We start from the raw sequence: 20,480 nt of genomic DNA on the forward strand, positions 1-20,480 counted from the left end.
AAATTAAATAAATCAATAATTCATTACATTTTAAAACGTGTCATATTGTTTTAGTCCACTGCATAAACACTGATGCCAAATTAGTCTCAGGATTCACCACAGCTTAATATGCAGTAGAGTAGACTGACTGAAATGCACATCTATCCTGATTCCTCACACATGCCTGCGTGTGGATTGGACACACACACACACGCACACGCACACACACACACACACGCACACACACACACACACACACACACACACACACACACACACACGCACGCACTTTCATTGCTCACACATACTTACGATCAGGCAACAAAGATGATTATGGCAGCTCCACCATTCATCTCCTCACATTAATCAAATCAATGTTGGCAGATAATTGCTTTTCAATGGATTCTATAATTAAAATGAATGATCATGCCAGTGATTATTATAGACATAGCTTCAGACATAGCTTATAGTGGCTTCAGTAACAATTACATTTCAATTCATATTAATAAACTAGGCGCGTCATCAATTACAAACAAATCTGTTGTTAAAACAGGGGTATGGCAAAACACATTTTGATAAATGATGGCGTAAAGAGAAATATTGGAACAGGAAACATAAATTACCAACTGCACCAAAGCAGATCAGCTACTGTAGTAAACACAACATGAATGTCTATTGCTCCCCCAAAGTGTTAACTGTGGAATTTCAATAAGAATATTCTGTTTAGCCGAAGAACTCAACAGTCTTTTCAGAAGTTTATTACAACCTTGGATCATTTAACACATGCAATTAGTGAAGACCATGCAGAATGACTGAGGACGGTGAATGGGGTTATTATATGGGTTGAAATTAAATAGACATCCACTGTTTCCATTTTAGTATATTGCATTTAATACGCAAGCCTTGCAGTTTACCAGCAGCTCAGGCAAATCCTGAGTCATACACTTATAATCTTCTAATTACTACTTTGACACTTCTAATCCTCACATAGACCCCCTTTCCACCGGTTGGTTCCCAATGGGAACCGGTTCAGTTCTTTTTGGTTCTTAGTCCATGAGCCAGAGCTCCAAAATTGGTGGGAAAAACTAGACCTATTTTAAATTGTTTATAGGACCAATACAAGTAAATTAATACATGATAACCCTTCCACAGTAGTAGCTTTTTCATATTTTCTATTATTTTGCATATTTTCCTACATAATGCCTCATTTGCATTTGTAATACAATAAATCATTGTCTTCGTGTAAGTAATCAATTGGGGAAGTGTCATGGTGATAACAATCTAATATAGGTATGGTTTTGCCCACTCAATTCATAATTAACGTTCCAATTTTGGAGCTCTGGCTCATGGACTAAGAACCAAAAATAACTGAACCGGTTCCCATCGGGAACCAACCGGTGGAAAAGGGGCCACAGAGGGGTACTTCATGTTGCAGGTTATGTCATCAAAAGTGGGTGTTTAACAGGGAGTACGTCACTCATATGGAGGTACACGTTATTCTTTCCAGTTCCCACGCTGACACCCTCCCAGGTCCGACCTACCGGCAGGAGTCACTAATGCAGTGACAGAGAGAACATGCTCCCCAGCCACCCTGTAACATGTCCAATTCTGTCTGTTGGAATGCTAATGTTGATACCACCATGCTAATGTTGATCCCATGGCATGTAGGTGTACCACCCACATGCCACCTATACTTATTCTCTATAAACAAAGCAACATCCATTGCTAAGTTTTCTGATCATGCACATCTTAATCTCAGCCAATGTCTGATGTCTCCAAACATGATAATACCGATACAGTAGTAGGGATTATTCTGTGAAGCCGCTGCTCATCCTATCAACATCATTTTAATGCTACATGAGACCATTAGAACCCCAAGGCCTCTGACACTAATGCCCCACATTATTCCTTAAACTGGAATTACAAAATCATACTATCATCATTGTGTGATTAGTTCATAATACGGTATTTTTGGTTTCTATAGGTGAAAGTAAGCATAAACAAGTTCAGCAATAAAATATGTATGTGTTGCTTCAAATTTGATTCTTACCATCCACAAGGACATGATAGTAGACATGCCCTTTTGCTTTCATTGATTACATACAGTACATTATTTAAATGCAAGAAAAACAAATATTGACTTGCGAGTCTCAGGAGCTGCAGTGATACGTAGTGTGTGTTCTACTGTGTCATAGGGGGTTCAGGATGTTATGGGTTTCTGTAGGAATGCATGATGAGTTACAGTAACACCCTTCTCTTCAAGTGCTCTTTTACTTATACTGTAGTCCTCTAGACAATTAATTGGTTCACAAACTTTTCATACTGAAGTACCACCTCAGAAAATATGTGTCTCTCCAAGTACCACCATAATAACTGATGTTAACCCATTTTGACCTGAGATCAGATTCTAAAAATGTCTTCTACATCCTGACAGTCTTCTGAAAAAGCTATGTTTCTATGTCAGTCAGTCTTCGATTTTTCAAAAATAGCAGACCTACAAGATCGTAGCGCGCCACTCGGTGGCGCGCTATGAGCTTGTAGATCTGCTATTTTTCAATAGCTAAAGCATAACATAATGCTAACACCAAAAGGGGTTCCCGCCCAAAATGGGTTTTAAAATACAGGAGGGTGTACTGCCCCCTTTTGTTCCATTCCTAAGTCAATAATGCTGCTGCTCTGACAAAACTCTTGTCTAATCACTAATCAGCACAATGTATGATGTTTCTAATGTGATTAATCCGTTCTCAAATCTTCTATTAACGGCTAGGTGTGCCGTCATGCTCATTTCAGCACGGCTGGAGAGAACTATTTCAACCAATTGCTTGGTCAGACTCAGAAGAACTACCTGTAGTAATATAAATATTTCATTCCACTTTTGTCTTTTTCTCCTTTTTTGGGGCGACTCCTCTGTGTACCACCAGAGGGGGGCTCAAGTACCACCGGTGGTACTAGTATACCGTCACCATACCAGAGGTTGGGAACCTCTGCTCTAGACTGGCCTCAGTGGCTTGAGTCCAGTCTCCAGGCCACATTTTAATAGTCTCTATCCCATCTCCAGCCTTGTCTGCAATTGGTCTTGACTCAAATTACTTAAAAATGACTTTACATTTTGTAAATAATTCTGTCTAGATCATTTTGATAATGCCAGATGTGTACTTTATGATTTCAGACCAACACATTTTACCAAATAGGATGCTTCTGTCTTAGTCTTGATTCAGTTATCCACATGATCCCCCCGGTGCCCGCAGCCCTATTCTGGGAGCCAACATTCTGTGAAAATTGCAGATCTACAGACTCGCAACACGCCCCAGCGATTGGATATTTTCGGTGAAGAGATTTGATGTGGAGGGACATTGTATGTGTAGAGCCCTGGGGGACTTTTAAGTATATACGGTTTAATTATTTGTGGTATTGATGATACACATTGGGGGAGAGAGTAGAGATGACTTCACAGCATTGTTTTGGGAGCAATGTAGTGATCACTCTTGTACAGCTCTTGTTTAGGGCACTTATGACCTACATCGTTAGACAGCTATGGACTTTAATGTTTGGTTTTAAGGGCACTAACGTATAAAGACACAATGTGGTTGATATAGAGTGGGCGCCCCTCACTTCATTCACACAAGTGTCATTTTTCCCCCCACCATGATACCATGGGTATCTTGACTAAAGCATCTCTCTATATCCAGTGGCATTACTCAATAGCTTCCCGGGCGGCAGGCTGAATGATGGTCTATCAGATAGACCGTCATTCATTCATCAACCATTGTAAGGTAGACTCTACTCTATCTTACAAGTTGATGAAAGAAGAAACACACGCACACACACACGCACGCACACGCAGACAGACAGACAGACAGACAGACAGACAGACAGACAGACAGACAGACAGACAGACAGACAGACAGACAGACAGACAATTCCCTTATCAGTCAGGTACTCAAACATTAAACGAGTAAAATAAAATTCTGTCATTAATGGGAGTATGGGACATGCAAACACTTTCACCATGCCAGCCTGCTTCCCCTGCTCTTCTCAAAAAGACCACGTAAGGGACCCATGCATGCACAGAACACATACTTAGTTATTGGACTGGAACATGGAGAAATATTCGTATCAAACATCAACATTCATAAATGCAGTACAAAACAGGCACTAGCGGCAAAAGTCACTAAATGGATATTATGTTCGTTGTGTCAAACCTTTTTGAAATGAAGTGCAGTGTTTTCATTTTCTTGGTATTCAGTGTAGGCTACCATATTATCATGAAGTTGAATTATGACACTTTGATCATGCATGATCAAAATGTTATATTTCCAACTGATTTTGTCCACAACCTTTTCTTCTTTAGAAATACTTTCTGTCCAATCAGGGTGTAATGATCATTAGACTTCTCAGACCCACCTATCTCTCCCAGGTCAGAGACAGTTAGTAGTAGTTTAAATGAATGCAGAATTATGTGTGGGATGAAGGGACTTCACATGCAAATATTTTTGAATATTACATAATTTCAGTGTGCCAGTGATCACCCTCCCCTGTGCCAATGTAGGCACCAAGGTTGCCTACCAACAGTGCACGGACAGCAGGCAACTTTACCTGACTTGCCATAGTTCTCATGTCCTGCCTGTGATTCTGATATTCAACAGTCTGGATATTCCAATCCAATATCATCTAAAATCTCTCATTATTAGAAACTTAGAAGAAAATTCTAACAAAGTACTTCTGTTGGTTGATTGGTTAATTGGTTGTGTTGTCCTGAAAGCCAAGGTGAAGGCTTTCACATTATAGGCCGCCTAAATAGGCCTATTTATTGCCAAGCCATTTAATGCAACAATTTAATTCATTACTGAAAATTATTTCAGAATGTGTTCATCAATAGGCTACACTATAACCTTTGTCTACTTACAGACTTTATGGCATGGTGGTACATTTCCATGTGTTTAAAAATGATACTACCAGATATCACATACTGATCACATGCAGTGACCAATTTTTGTTATTGTAATTAATCTACTATTATTTGTCATTCTTATTCTGAACTCCTCAATCCTGCAACAAATGTTTTAAATGTGAACGTAAACTGTAACTACTGTATATACCGTATGGGAGGTAGGATAAAATCATGATGTAAATGGCAATGTTTAACGTCATGCATATCTCAAATAGGCGTTTTTTGCATTTCAATTAAAATTAAAACAATTACACATCAATCCCATATTGTAGCCCTTTACACGCCATGATTGGCCTATGTTTATTCATTTCCATTCGCTTATATATGAATATAAAAGACGAACGGCTGCATATTAATTGCTATACATACCCGGCTAGTCGATGGAGTATTTGGAGATGTCGAGGCGATGCTTTTCACTGGCGAACCTGGAGAATGTCCGTCCACTTCGGCGCGATGTAATTTGTATAGCCGCCTATATAATAGTCCTATAGGCTACATGAGCCTTATTGCTGACCAAGCCATCACATCAAAACAGTAGCCTTGTGCATGCAACCTGCACGTCCACAGCATGCATATTATGACTACAGAGACGGTGCTGCTCAGACCATCAGGACGGATCCATCCATCGCATCTTTAGAAAATAAGATTATGCTAACAGAATAACGCCATGCAGAAAAGCACGACCTGCACTGCATGCCCACAATAGGCTATAGCCCTATTAATGTTACATGACTGGAAATGCACGAGTTCATATAATATATAGGCCCTATATACAATTACATGGACCTGCTGGTGGTCATCCTCGTTCGTTCATAAATCCCATCCAACTATGTCTTCTTGTCACCCTCCTCCTTGCGCACGCAGCGTGTCATCCAATTTCCCCACGCTCCTCCGATGGCCCCTCCCTTCCCCCTTCGCCATCACCATCTCTCTCTCTCTCTCTCTCTCTCTCTCTCTCTCTCTCTCTCTCTCATATAGTCGATCCCTATAGAGTTATAGGCTATGCTCTCTACCGTCTCGTTATTTCACTTAGCTCTGTTGCTCTCACATGAAGTCACAACAACTCGCACGCACATGATATGCTACTACATGATACATGATACACAGCCAGTCAGTACACTTATAGATATCAAGAAAAGGGAAAAAAATAGTCAGGAATTCAGAATATAGGCCTATAATCAGATCTGTTCTTGAATCTTGATGCATTGTTTTTTTTTATTATTATTATTTATTGATGCGGTAGAGTAGAATAAATGCATGCTTGCATGTCACATAAACAGATAAAAGCACACTATAGGCGACAAAACAGTTACATTAGGCCTATATGTCCTATTTGCATCATGCGCCACTGTAAATGTGTAAAATCACACAATTCCAATCTTTAAGATTCTGAAGGACCCAATGTCATCCGTGGTGTTCTTCAGGTAGTCTCCCAATGTCATCAAACCCTGACAGATACACAGGGACACACAGGTGTGCATGGATTAACTTTGATTGATTGATTGATTGATTGATTGATTCAATTAAAATCTCCAAAGTAACTAGTAACTAAAGTTTTCAAATACTTGTAGTAGAGTAAAAGTTACATTTTTGGCTCTGAGATGTAGTGGAGTAGAAGTAAAAGTATTGGAAATTGGAAATACTCGAGTAAAGTAGTATACCTCAAAATTGTACTTAAGACAAGTACAGTAATTAAGTAAACGTACTTTCCACCACTGTCTGACAGCATTAATAACTACTGCTTAACACAAATTTATTTTCAAAGAGACAGAGAGCACTATTGTAGCCACTATAGCCACTGCCACTATGTTTTGGGACCTTTTGGGGAATCTTTAACTACAGTATTAAGCTAAACTCACATTTCTGAGAAAGGCAAGAAAGGCAGGATCTCCTGATGTTGATGGACCCCTAAGAAAGATTTTGAAACGCACAACCACTGGCTTAACGTCTGAAAAGGAGAAAAGACGGATAAGATTAATACATATCAGTAAATTATCATTATGAGGAGAGAATTTCGACATAAAGGACCAACCCTCTTCTGACGTAAATTCAGAGTTAGCTGTAGCATCATTTGTAGAGGTCAATTCCGGGGTCTGCGTGCGTTAGCATTTGTGACCGGGTCTGGCAAATAGGCCCTCATCTCGACCACAGTTTTTTACAGATTATTAAAGTACAGAATGTAAGCTTTCATATGATGTATCATTCAATGAAATTAGAAAATATTTGAAGGAGATATGACCATTTTAAGCTGAGAAAATCCCCTTTGAATGTTCACAACATTTCAAGACCTAGAGCTGGCTAGCCTACTTTGACTTATAAATGTATACATTTAATTTGCCCAAATCAATAATCTGTTGGAATGAAAACCTCCTTCAACATTCAAGCTGTGTTAATATGAAAAAAAAACGAAAATCACAAAAAAACCATTTTGCTAGACCTGGTCACAATTTTGTATACAGTCGATTCAGGCATAGGTGTAGTAATATTTGTAGAGGTCAATTCCGGGGTCTGCGTGCATTAGCATTTGTATACAGTCCATTCAGGCGTAGGTGTAGTAACATTTGTAGAGGTCAATTACGGGGTCTGCGTGCGTTAAGCATTTGTAAACATACTGTACAGTCGATTCAGGCGTAGGTGTAGTAACATTTGTGTTGGTTGATGCAGGGGTACGTGTTGTATCATTGTGTAGAGCAGGGGTTCTCAACGTTACAATAACCTTAAACCATTTTGGGCGGGAACCCCTTTTGGTGTTTTAAGCATTGTTATAATTTAGCTATTTAAAAATAGCAGATCTACAAGCTCATAGCGCGCCACCGAGTGGCGCGCTATGAGCTTGTAGGTCTGCTATTTTTGAAAAAAAGTGAAAATAAATTTTAAAAATAAATCTTTTTTTTTTTTTTTCCTTTTGAAAATAATTTGGGGACCCCCTAAAATAATTTGGCGACCCCCCGAGGGGTCGCGACCCACGGGTTGAGAACCCCTGGTGTAGAGGTTAATGCAAGGGTATAAGTGTTTTAGCATTTGTAAAGTTTAATGTACAGTAGGCGTACTGTAGGTGTAGAAGCATTTGTAGAGTTCGATAATGTGTATAGTAGCATTTGAGTAGGAAAACCTTGCTAATAAAATTGCATTTTGCAAATGTATTTATCTTTGATAATCTTTTCAACAATATAAATGAATCTTGATCGCTGGCATATACGGCATGTTCAAAATTCTACTATGGTATTCACTGTCACTACAATGGATTGCATTTGCATATACGAATGATGCTCTCACACACTCCTGCAGCTGTATGGTAAGATGTGTTTTACCTGCAACACAGGCAGTTATGTAGTCAGAACAACAGTCTTGGAGTTCAACGCAGGCTTCATCACAGTAGCAGCCGCCTCTAAAACATGTATTATTCTGTCCTGGGCAACACAACACAGGGCTATTGGAACAGCCTACAAAACATTACAAAACATAACATTGGTTAATGATATGATATAGTACTTCATTGTCAGTTCACACTGAAATTTGTCTTGCGACACAGCAGCCAAGTATGCAAAACACATATATACACATTTGACATAACACAAAGAACAAGACAATTTACATACATAAAGACATGAAGACAAGAGCAATATCCACCGCTTAGATTATCCTGAGGCTACTACGACTCCTGATTAAGCCTCAAGGTCGACTGGTGGACAAAGGACCTCTTTAGTCTGACCTTATTGTATGCTGGTACACCATATCTCCTTCCTGAAGGTAGCAATCTATATTCTCCATACAGCACATGCTTAGTACTGTATGGAGAATATAGATTGCTACCTTCAGGAAGGAGATATGGTGTACTAATGCCAGGCAATTATTTTCTTCAGGATGTTACTTTAACCCTATAGTCTCTCGAGACAGACTGTTGACTCAGAGGGCGTTGTTTTTCCTTTGTTTTGCCAATGGGTTCCCAGACTGCTTTAATCCCAACTGCCAAGTGACAACTTAGTACTTTATGGTGACATGAGAGCTTCTAATTTAGGAGTTCCCAGTAAAAAGACAGCCACACTCTTAGATGCAGTGTAATTCTTTATGTGCAGTCTCTCAGGGTTACGCTCAATTCTAATTCAACTTTTTTATTTTTTAAAAACTTTAATAGCTGGCCTGTATGTCTTACTGGTTTCAATGAGCAATGTTAACAATTCTAACACACAAATGTTCAGTTAAATGTTTATATCTCATTGTAAAAATCGATATGCTAATGTATATATATTTTTAAAGTTACGAATGCAAAACACATTGGGTTACACCATAGTAAAATCTAATTTCCAATGCCCCTCAAACAATATTGAAAGGAAACATATATTTTGATATCAAATCCCAGACTCATTTTATGAAAATAATAATCTTCATTGTCAATACCACATCAGGAAATGCAAAACCTCACTCTCACTGCTTCCGCACAGCTTTTTCCTCATGCCATCAGCCACAACAGCACTCAGGAGCACATTGCCAGTAAGAACACCAGACCAAACCACATGCATTTGTGGGAATTCATTCCCACACATACATCTCTAGGCCAATAATTTAGTGGTACACACTTTAGATTTGGTAAAACTTTACAGTAGTCACGTATAGCAAGAGCATTTAAACCAACTTGAGCAGGCTCTGTTGCTGCCAGTGCCAACACATATAGATCATTGACCACCTGGCCATTGTCGGGTCAGAGTGTTGGATTTGCAGGAGAAAGATTAACCATCGTCAATAGAAGAGGGTAGGTAGTCTGACTACACTGTATCTTGCAGTAGGAGCCGACTACAGTAGTTGCTGTTTAATAATATAATATCGAACAAACAGGAAGGTAGGAGCGCACACCAGTAGTGGGGAGGTGCTGACCGCGGGAGATAAAACTGACTGAGAAAGGAGAGGCCTTCTTCAGGGAAGAAGGCAAATGTTGCCGAAACGTTGGAAAAATAAAAATGTGTTGGCATCGTGACTACGAGCTGTGCGGCCTCTCCTTTCTCAGTCAGTTAATAATATAATATAACATATTCAATGATATTTCATAATTCCACACTATATTTGATTCTAGTTCAATGAACATATTACAATATGATATTGTGTTTATTACCATAGGGGAATACTCTACCTATAATATATTCTTAAAATTACACTAATTAGCTTAAAAGGGTGCAGCAACACAATCACTGTACACTTTATATTTATAGTAACATTTGTGCTGTTACACAATGTTATATTTTTATTTTACTTCCCAGACTCTCTAAGCTATTACTTACCTTATATTCTATTACTTCCAAATAGAAAAACAATGCAAGCTAAAACTACTGTAGCTAGGTCCCTATCTTGCACGCCACCTAACATTTTAGAATTGTTCAAATTGCCGATCTACAAGATGTAGAGATCGGCTATTTTCACTCACTCTTCTGAAATGTTTGACAAAATAGTAAAAAAAACGTACTAGTGGTCAAAACTTTACCGTCCTACAGTATACTTGCAGCTGGTGGCTCAGTTGTAATAGTACAGTATGAATACCTGTTCCATTTTGTCCACTAGCCATGTGTAACATCAACAGTAGTCCAATGGTTTTTATGGCACCACACCACCTCATCCTGCCAGAGATTGTTCATTTGATAAAACATGCTGTAGTTTATTGATGTCAGGATGCTTTCTCATCACACAGGTTCTCTTTGTTGTCTGTTTTTTTTAAACTCCTCCTCCTATAATAGCATGAATAAGTAGGGTTCAGGTGAGATTTGTGGCAATCTTGATCAGATCTAATCTTCTAAACAGCATAATTTCTCCTGAATGTTATATAACCAGTATGTTCACATGGTTTAGCAAGCGTGTGACAGTTACTGTATGAGACGCATGTCTCCGGGGTGTAATAACAAGCAAAACATTATCTTGTGCAATGACAGGTATTTCATTAGATGGTATCATTTTCATTCAGTCAACAACGTTGCACACACACTGTGACATCTTGAATCTTGACATCATCTTTTCTTTTTTTTTTTTGCATATTATGTTACATTATGAGAAAACCTGGATGCCAGCATTGTTGGATGCTAGCTACAAACTAGTTTGGATTGATAGAGGAATGTACTGTACTTGTACCAACGTTTACTGCTTCAAGACCTTTCCTCTGTGGCATGATCTCTGACAACACAAGTACCGTGTGGTACCAACATCTAGGCCTGTCACGATTAAAAATGAAGTTGACAGTTAATTGTCATGCAAATAATTGCGACGATTTTATTGTGTCTTTTGCATTGAACATTGGAAAGTTACAATTTGTTTTTCTGATCACAAATTGCACAGGGATGATATGACAAATAACTTAAATATAGGCCTACACAGAAATCACATTTTATATATTTATATATATATTTCTTATATTATTGTCTTTCCCAAAAATGTACAAATTGCGGAAATAGCTGATCTACAATCTTGTAAGATAGATCTGCTATTTCTGCTGTTTTTGAACAATGTTTTGAAATGTATGGACATTTTTCAACATGAAAATGATTGTCGGAAAATAACTGCAAATGTCTCAAATAATTGCGAATTTCTCAAATAATTGCAGTAGCATAAATTACAGAAATAGTTTTGTCTGTATTTCTAATCCGTAGTTAATAGTCTGATAGTACTTGCTATACAGTATAATGTGCCAAATAAAATACACTGAAGGAATCTGGATTTAATTTTACAGTCCCTTTAAAGCCTAAATATTTTTCTCATTAGATTGAAACATGCAGTACGGTGATCAATGTTGACTGTTACCAGTGAATAGTGCAATTCTGTTATTCTGTTAACAATACACCATAGCTCAATATTTGTTTTTATCTGGGAGGCCACAAAACCCAGCCTTTCACAGTGATCAAATATTGATCATTTGCTGGACAATGTTCCCTGCTACCATACTAGAGTTCAAAGAAAACTCCAATGCTTGTTTTCAACCTTCAGAATAAAGTTATTGACAAAGACAAAAAAGTAGAGATGGAGTGAAATGAAGACAGACAGATAACTGGCAGTGAGATAGGGAAACACACACACACACACACACACACACACACACACACACACACACACACACACACACACACACACACACACACACACACACACACACACACACACAGAGAGAGCTCAGAGATTGAGAAACCGAGAGAGGGAAAAGGGACTTAGCCCTAGTAGTCGGTGAGGCAAAAACACTGTCATGATCCTGGGAAGTAGCTTCTGTCTGCCATCTTCGGCTACCATCCTGGAGCTGTTCTCTGTGTCCAGGGATGCAGGTATCATCCCCGACATCTCCTTGGACCCCGTCCTCACCTCCTTTCTGTCCCTGGACTCTGCGGAATCACTGGAACACCAGTATACTTCCATACAGCGGGGTTTGACTGAGGAGCAGCTAGCTGCCTTCAGCCATAAGCTGACTTCAGAGCTGGGAGGAAGCAACAGGGTCTCCAACGGAGGAGTAGGAGTGGTCGCTCTGGCTCTCTCAATCCTCATTGACCTCGTGGCCCAACAAGTAGGAAAAGAAAACAGCAATTGTGAACAGCACGTGTGCAAAGACAATTACATGTTTTTTTTGTTTTTTTTGCTTGCTTGCTTGTTTTTTGATTGATTGGTTTGTTGCTTCATTGGTTGGATGGTTGGTTGGCTGGTCTCTAATTTATGTGAATGCTATATCATTTTGAATTAAATTAATTTAAAGTCTTCATTTAATAGAAGTACTTTAATAGAAGTAAGTAATCTTCCCAATGGATTGGGAAGATTATAAATATTTATACAATCACACAAAAAAAACATTATAAAGCAAAGCATACTCTAGACATGTTATGAGCTACTTTCTGTCAAGAAATTCTGTGCAGGTCATTCTTTTTATAAGTGTTAGAGTTTGGAAGCACTCATCAAAGTCACTGAACGGCCCTGCGTACCACCTGTTTCGAATTTGCACATAATGCAGGAGGCAGCAGCACGACCCGTTAATAAAAAGTGCTTCCAAACTCCAACAATCTCCAAAGAATCACCTGCACAGAATTTCTTGACAGAAAGTATAGCTCATAACATGTCTACGGTGGATTTTTATGCAGCAAACGCTTGGCAGATTGAAAGAGGATATTTCAAGCTTTCCCTACAACTGCAATATTGGTGAGTTTAACGTTGTTTAATACAAGCAGATCGCAAAAGCAATTTGGATGAATGGGGAGTCAATGGAGGGTATTGCAACTCTAGATTCATCCCATTATAAAACAAATCTAGAGTTGCAAATTGCGGCTATGAATACCCAGGGTCCCCCAGCTGAGGTGGCCTCAAATCTATGCAGTCATTTGACTCATTTTGTGGTTCAGTCACACGTACGTACCCTTGCTGCACCTCTGTGCTGATAACCATTAACCAGCTCCACTGAGGTTGTTGGTGGTTCAGCACCTTGCTCGTGGTAACAAGGTTCAAGGTTATTTTATTAGTGTCCCCGAAGGGCAAAAGCAGTTCATAAGGCTTGAAACATCAATCAAACCAAACTTATTGCTGCTGGTCGCTAGCGTGCGCTGCGCCCGGCCTACTTGCATCTTCAGAAGAAAAAGAAAAAAGAAGAGGTGGGGGGATAGGGGGGGATGCATAGAGGGGGGGGGGGGGGGTAAGAAGACATCACACCACACTTCAAGTAAGAATGGTAGTCCTTGGCTGTGCAGGCACGTTTCTAGGGGTGGGTGGTTGGGGCTTGGTGGTTATAGATGTTGAACTTTTTTTCTGGATAATTTCCTCCACCAGGAAATTGCCAGCTTTTAAAACAATTCAAACCTGTTTATCTAGCTAGCTTGCTTATGTGACCACTAGGCTATCCTACTTTATTCAAATTAAAACATAAAAAATGCCACGGCTACGGTGATCGTTTCAACCTTCCCGTTTCCCCACCAGGTCAGAGCACAAGTTTCCGTAGCGGAGGAATCGTATACCCACAGAAGACAGGCCGACACAATCTTTGGCATCAGCAGCTCCTCTAGAATTGGCGGGATCATCCACAGCTTCCTCAGACAGATCCCTGGCATCGCCAACAACACAGAGAAGATGGCCGAGACCACAGAGCTGTATGACAACTTGCTGAAGCTAGAGCTGATCGACCACTTTGAGAGGATGACCAATAAGAAGAAGAGAATGAGTTCAGAGTCCATGCAACAGTGGCTGGCCGGGGCAGCTGTTCATCTACACATGAGAATTCACCAGGTCAGACAAAGACAAAAAAATTATAATAATCACACTCATGTGAAGTGAGGGGTGCCCACTGTGGCTGCCACTTTCATACATTTCCACATCTCTTCTATAGTCAATTTGCTTGCGTCTTTTATTGGTGTGGCATCATCATCTTTATCCTTGCCCACCTTGTTAATGTTCAAGTTCTTCTCTAATTACCTGGCTGGTATTGTCTTGACTTAAAGTCAAGAGACCATTGCCGTCGTACCATTGCTCAAACTTGTCATCATCCCTGATCATTTCCACTGTCATACTGTCTAAAAAGTCAATTTCCTTCTCGTGCTTTAGTGGTGTGGCTATAGTCTGACACTCATCCTCATCGTCCTCCATGAGACATGAATGCAGTGTTATTGTATAAAACGGAAACAGTCACAATATTTATTTATATTGGCCATAATATATTATTGTTGAATACTATTTTCACTCCATTAGGTTCGACAAAAGTCAGTGCCATCAGGCTCAGCTGAGTCCCTACGTCTCTCTTACAAGACAGGCTTCTCTCGGCTGGTCCAGGTTTACACTGTATACCTGCGCAGAAACATCCAAGAGACTGCGCCTTCAGGAACCAGGCGACTCAGAGGCAGGGGTGCAGGTGGACACAATAAAAGTAGTGCCAATAGATCTAACATGACCGATACGACGAGCTCAACCAACTTTGGTCCTACAACAAATTTAACTCGCTTAAATAGCAGGTCTGGTGCAGCTCAACAAGATAGTCCAACTAGACTCAACAGGAATGCAACCGCAAAAGTGTCCCATCCTGTCGAAACAAAAAATATCCGCAGATCTACTGGATTTAATGAAACAAAAGAAATAGGTAAAACCGCTGCAGCTACAGTAAGCAGTAAAACGACTGGAACCGCTAGAGTGTTGACCTTGTCTAGTGAAGAGAGAATGCTTAAGGAACGTGCCCACCAGGGTCTGTTGGTTATTGAGCCCCTGAGGAACATGAGTCATGGAGTGCGGCATCACCCCTGTGAGTCGCCGGCTATAGAGCAGGCCCTGGTGAGCCGCATCATCGATGCTCAGGACCTGGATCAAAACAGGGACTTCTTTCTTTACTCCGAGAAAGTCTTCAAGGGCCTGGTTGGACAGAAGGATGACTTTGAGTTGAACATCAAATTTCAATGAAATTTCACCCGCAAGGTGCTCATGTGGCGCAGTGGTAAAGTCCCTACCCACCACCACCGAGGAATCCATTGTGGTGCATCTGGCTTTGTCGGGCGTCTGTGCGAACACAATTGGCCCGTGTTCTGGGGAGGGAAGCCGGGCGGGGAGGGTGATGGTCAATTACGTGTACTCGTACGGGCTGGGCCAGCACGTGTCAGCAGGGAGTGTTGGGCGGAAGGAGTAGGACGAAGTCTCTACGTCCTCCCGGTGGGGGCTCCTCATTGGCGGGTGAGTCAGTAGGATACAACAGCAGTGAGTGACACAGAAATGTGGGTGGGGAGGAATTCATTGGCATAATGATTACATTGGTGAGAAAAAAGGGGGGTAAAAAATAATTGTTTACTCTAAAATAAATTAAAACCGCAGTTACAATCCCAGGGGTGAAAGGTGACACAATGAGAAGAAACTTTCTGCAACACACACACACACTCACACTCACACACACACACACACACACACACACACACACACACACACACACACACACAAATACTTGCAGCACATGATACGTACAGTGAGACATTAAAGTTAAGGATAACACCAAACCATTGTGGTACAATTGTGTTCAATTAATCAACTAACACGATAAGTGACCAGATATCCACAAGCTTGACAGTGGGGTGAGGGGTGTCTCATACCATAGTAGTTACTTAAACATTCCACTAGTTTGATGTCAAATGCTGTAATAACAGTACACAATTCTGCCTGAGCAACGTGCTGCACTGTATGACTGTGAATTTGTACTGCGTGACTGCAGAGGGAGACAAAGTACAAGATTAGAGAGCTCCATGATGATGCAAGCCACTAGCTGACACCATCCACAGTTCAGAGAAACAGAGATCAAAGAGACTGCCTGCTGAATCCAAAAGGGCACATTTATATAGGCCTGAATAACTTTGATTTGAAGATTGTGCGCTCGCTTGCCACGAATAAGAGATTGCTTTGAAGAATTGTTTATTTTGTGAGTGAAACCATCAAAGTATAAATTGTGCTTAGGGTTATAGGTTACAATAAAACTGTCCTCTTGTCTCCAAACATTTGTGGTGTGCTTCTTCTTGCTGGTTATGTGACTCACTCACCTGAATGTTTTGGAGTTTCAACATCTTCAATAATTAATGATGTTTTGACCTTCCTGCTCCAGGCAGAACAGTATGGTTGCTCTCTACCCCCATTAAAAACTAAAAAACTGTCAAAATGTACACCTACAGTATACATCCTAGGACCTAGGCCTTCAGGCACGTAGTCAGATATCTTCTCTTTCTGCTGTGCTGGCTCAATGGTTAATCAAACAAATATTTTCTCTTCTCTGGTGCATGCCTGCGATAATAAAGATTGGAATCAGGTAAACCCTAGTTCAAATAGGTACACGTTTTGTGTGTAGCTAGCTCCCAGCTTGCAGAGGACCTGCTGCACCCTGCGGCAACACATTTGAGAGGGGGAAAACAAAAGCATATCAGACATTAACCACTTAAGCTACTGTATATGAGCGGGTTTGCATTAAGGTTGCCTGCCTATACGTTGCACAATGTAAAGTGCTTCGGACAAAGATGCCACAGAAATGCAGACAGTTTACCATTTAGGTCAGTGGTCACACAGGCATGTGGCATGCAGCCCAGTCCACTGAGCCAACAGGGCACTTAGCCCCTCATCTTCTAACCTTTATCAAGCGGCCGATCTCTCCGAGGACTATAATGAGTCCAGCTGTCATTGTGTACACTGTACACAGTGTGAGCCCTGCAAACAGCTGACCACAGACCATGCAGTGACCTCTGGACTCATGGACTGTGGGGGGGGGGGGGGGGGGGGGGGGGGGGTGTGTGTGTGTGTGTGTGTGTGTACATAGTGCATTTGAGAGAGAGAGAGAGAGGTTAAAATAGAGGCATAAATGGTTAATATATTCTCTTACTTGGTGAATCTGGTAATATGGTTTGTAGTTAGATTTTCAAATGAACATTGCTCATTGAAATACATCTTGGTGCGAATTAGGAGTTCCACGCAAATAAAAGATGACAATAATTAGGCTATAAGAGCTACTAGGGATTTGTGTCCACAGTCCAAAGTCTGACTGATGTTGACAGAGAGCATGCAAGCACATCATGTGATCATATTAAAAGGTAACACACAAGAGAAATTAAGTATATATAACCGGAATACAAACATTGTTGTGTGTTCCTGGAATGGAGATCATTGATCACAGTGGTGAACAGTTTGATGAGAATCAAAATGATAAACCTTTTAACAATGCATGGCTTTCTTAGCCACACTACAGCATCAGGAAGTTATTGCCGTTACATTACTGCCACATGGTGGTCAGTCTAAGTTTCCATATACTGCATGTGTTGTTGCTGGTATCTATGCATTACGAGTTATGACACTAAAGGACTTCACAGTGTAAAACTGAACATTACAAACACACTGCACAGCTGCTTCCAATATTGACTGTCATCAAGCTGTCTGTAGCAGCCAGTGTTGCAACCCTATATTCTTATCTGTAGGCCTATTGCTATTGCCTCATTTTATTGTAGCCTAATTGATTTGTGATTTATTTGATGCCTTGAAATGCATTCAGAGTTTGTTAAGGAAATGGCAATTTATACTTATAGTCTAACTCATGGGTCATGGTTTACCTTGTTTGAGTTGAATATGCCAATTACTAATCATTGTGGGTGGGTCTCACCTGGTAGGCAATGTAAGGGAGGTTAGAAATGTGGAGTGGGAAGTGGGAACATGTGCAGAGTGAAATGCTCCAGCTCCCCACTCAGTTTGCTCGAAGCTGTTAAGTAGACAACACACAAGTACGAGGAAAGAGGCCTGGGCTGTTACTAACCTGTTACAGTATCTTTTAGTTGTTGTTTTTTTGTTTTGTTTTTAAAGCGTATTTTGACCAGTAGGCCCTATAACTTATTTTTGAAGTATTATTTTTGCCTCAGACCTTGACTGTAATAATCCTGCATGGGTTATTTATTAGTTTTAGAGGTAAAATCTACATTTTTGGACTTGGAGCCTTGACCATCTGGCCAACTGTTACAAAGTGCATAAACAGGAATTGGCCTAGTGGCTAATGTGTCAACACAGGAAGTGCACATGTATGTAGCCTAGCGACATTAGAAGTGCACATGTAGTGTATTAGCTACTATTAGCATTAGCTCAGGCTTTGTTTTTTCTAGCTCTAATGTGCATGCTTTATTGTTGTAGTGTGGTGTAGTTGAATATTTAAATAAAGAATGGTTTACTACAAACTACATGACTTTACATCACTTGAAAACAAGGTAGGCGACACGTCATTTGCAAATGATCGAAATAGGATCGGGAGCCAAAAAACGTGATTGGGACATCCCTAGTATTATATTATATCCATAACATGATATTAGACTGGATATTGTCTGTGATTTGGGATATTATACTATTGTGATATATGGCATAAATGTGTTCTATAAAATATAAATATCGGATCAGGAAACATCGATATCAGGAGATGCTCGGAATCGGATCGGGAGCAAAAAACGTGATCGGGACATCCCTAATTCCTAGTTTATAAGCAGCCATGCATGCTCATCATGAGTTTTGTTTTTCTGCAGTAGCCCAGGGGTTCTCAACGTTTTTGGCCGGGGACCCCCGGAAATGTTTTGGCAATGTCTCGGGACCCCCGCCCCGCCCCCTTCCGACCCCCAATATAAATTGACTGCTACAATAACCTTAATAATAGAGACAATACACCATAAATAAATACTGAAACCAGATATAATCATTAGGAAGGTGTATGCATGTACTATGTGTACCATGTAAACTCTTAATTTTCTATTTTCCATCCATTCAGTTGGGAAAAAAATAAAAAAAATAAAACTTTTTTTTCTTTTTTTTTAATAATTTGGGGACCCCCCAAAATTATTTGGCGACCCCCCCCGAGGGGTCGCGACCCACGGGTTGAGAACCCCTGCAGTAGCCTACTGTAAGTGTAACAGACTCAATGTTATTGTATCACTTACAAATGTCATTGAATCCTTTCTGCTTTGCATTCAGCCCGCTATTTGAAGGACTTGAATGGCGAATGCTACTGTAAGCTGGCAGAAGATAAATCGGCTAACTGAATGGGCTTCAGTGGAGACGGCACACAAGTGCAGGTAAGGGTCGATCCTGACTCCTGACACCGACCAATAGTTGGATGACTTATTAGTAGCCTATGTTTACTAAAACAAAAAGGCTCTGCAAACAAGCTATACTGCATCAAAACATCGGTCAAGGACGTTTGGGCAGCAGGTGTCTAACAACAGGGATCCTCACTGGCTGGTGAGCCATTAGGCTACAACAGCAGTGGCAAACACATAAATAATTATGTCTAGGGCTCGGTTCTGGCCAACATGTGATAGAGAATAGAGTCCTCGCTCTTGTCCCGCCTCGATCTGAAACACTGTATCCGAATCCCTTGACTCCTTCAAAACCGCTCTCAAAGGGCACCTACGGTAGGCTGCAATTCGAAACTGGCCCCCGTAACGAAAACTAGATGGAAACTAAATGAAAACTAAGCTATGATGACTAAAACTAAGACTACAGTACATGTATTGACAATTCGTCAACAGAAAACTAGACTAAAATGTTAGGAAGGGACTAGTGGACAAGAGATCCAGTATAAGTCATTTTACACTTGGTTGCATGCTGAAAATAGCAGATCTACAAGCTCACAACACGTCGCAGCACGACGCGTTGTGTGCTTGTAGATCGGCTATTTTCAGCGAGTGTAAAATCAGTCATTACAACGGCATCAAGGCCCGCCAAAACACATTTTAGTTGACTGAATCAACTGTAGATTTAGTCGACTAAAATCGTATGATATTTAGTCGACTAAAACTAGACTAACACTAAAACATTCCAGGTGACTAAAATGTGACTAAAACTAAATGAAAACTATTCAAGAGGCTATGACTAAAACTAAAATAGAAATTTGCTGCCAAAAACCAGCAACAATCTTTATGAAGCTCTACACCAGGGGTCCTCAACTAGAAATGCTGAAGGTCCACTAATCATTTTTGAAAAAGACTAAGGTCCGGTCCCTGAGTGCGGCGCGGGCCACGCAGCGGCCAGCGTTGAGCGGGGCTCTATGCCTGTTTAGTACAGTCACACCAAGGCAAGCTTA

General features: G+C 40.5%; 2 long non-coding RNA genes across 2 annotated transcripts in view; one reads left to right on the forward strand and one right to left on the reverse strand.

Moving 5' to 3' along the window:
* LOC306926787 overlaps positions 1-16,360 on the forward strand; it is a 51,494-nt gene extending 35,134 nt beyond the window's left edge. Inside the window, exons 5-6 of the long non-coding RNA XR_013790434.1 lie at positions 13,847-14,152; positions 14,612-16,360. This is a non-coding gene — a long non-coding RNA (uncharacterized lncRNA). The remainder of the gene's footprint in view (positions 1-13,846; positions 14,153-14,611) is intronic.
* LOC306926788 lies at positions 6,237-10,552 on the reverse strand. The gene is made up of 4 exons (XR_013790435.1): positions 10,460-10,552; positions 8,242-8,373; positions 6,790-6,878; positions 6,237-6,378 (listed from the first exon to the last, which is right to left on the reverse strand). It is a non-coding gene; the product is annotated as an uncharacterized lncRNA (long non-coding RNA).
* Positions 16,361-20,480: the final 4,120 nt, after the last annotated feature.

The sequence above is a fragment of the Electrona antarctica genome (assembly GCF_951216825.1).
Source record: "Electrona antarctica genome assembly, chromosome: 7".
Lineage (NCBI taxonomy): Eukaryota > Metazoa > Chordata > Actinopteri > Myctophiformes > Myctophidae > Electrona > Electrona antarctica.